Consider the following 800-nt stretch of genomic DNA (forward strand, 5'->3'; position numbering starts at 1 on the left):
ACCAGTCACATCCTAGTCTCTACTCCTTACCTCCCACCGCAAGGCATCTCCTCCTCACTTTGTAAAGGTTTCGTGCTTTTATTCTGATTCCTTTGCTACCCACGATATCCTGGTGGGTAGTTACTTCATCGAGTAAGTCTAAATTCTTGCCCCAGTTGAATGCCTTGCTGGTAGTTTTACTTGAAGCCTTTACTTCCCTTCTCCGAGCCTCGGTTTCCCAACCTGTAAAAAGGGGGTAACACCCGCTGCCCAGAGTTGTAAGAATTAAGTGAAACAGATTTGGGACTTCCCTGGTGGTCCAGTGGTTAAGACTCTGTGCTCACAATGCAGGGGGCCCAGGCTCGATCCCTGGTCAGGGAACTAGATCCCACATGACGCAACTAAAAAAATCCCCACGCTGCAATGAAGATCCCGCACACAGCAATGAAGATCCCATGTGCAGCAACTAAGAACAGTGCCTGATGCACAGCAGACACCCAATAAACCTTAGGAAGAGTTAATATTATTAGGAACTCACAAGAGGCCTCTCTAATTAGGGTGAAATACGTCTGGGAGAAAAGGGAAAACATGTTAGGGGGTTGAAAATCTTTCTCAGCAGTACAAAAGAGCAGGCATTTTGACCTCATTATATCCCTTTGCCCTCCTAATAAACGCGTTGAGGTAGGTATGATTCTATTCCCTGCCCATTTCACAGACGTGGAGACTGAGACTTGGTGAGGCGGAACGACAGCTAAGAAGAAGGAGAGCTGGGACTTGACAACATTCATGTGCCTCACATGTCCAACCCCAAACCCTGCCCC

At 47.6% G+C, this 800-nt stretch overlaps 1 non-coding gene across 1 annotated transcript; it reads left to right on the forward strand.

Annotated features, from left to right (window-relative positions):
• The first annotated feature begins 287 nt into the window (after nucleotides 1-287).
• TRNAV-CAC (transfer RNA valine (anticodon CAC)) lies at nucleotides 288-360 on the forward strand. The gene has a single exon. It is a non-coding gene; the product is annotated as a tRNA-Val (tRNA).
• Nucleotides 361-800: the final 440 nt, after the last annotated feature.

This window comes from Pseudorca crassidens, chromosome 12 (assembly GCF_039906515.1).
Source record: "Pseudorca crassidens isolate mPseCra1 chromosome 12, mPseCra1.hap1, whole genome shotgun sequence".
In the NCBI taxonomy this organism is placed as follows: domain Eukaryota; kingdom Metazoa; phylum Chordata; class Mammalia; order Artiodactyla; family Delphinidae; genus Pseudorca; species Pseudorca crassidens.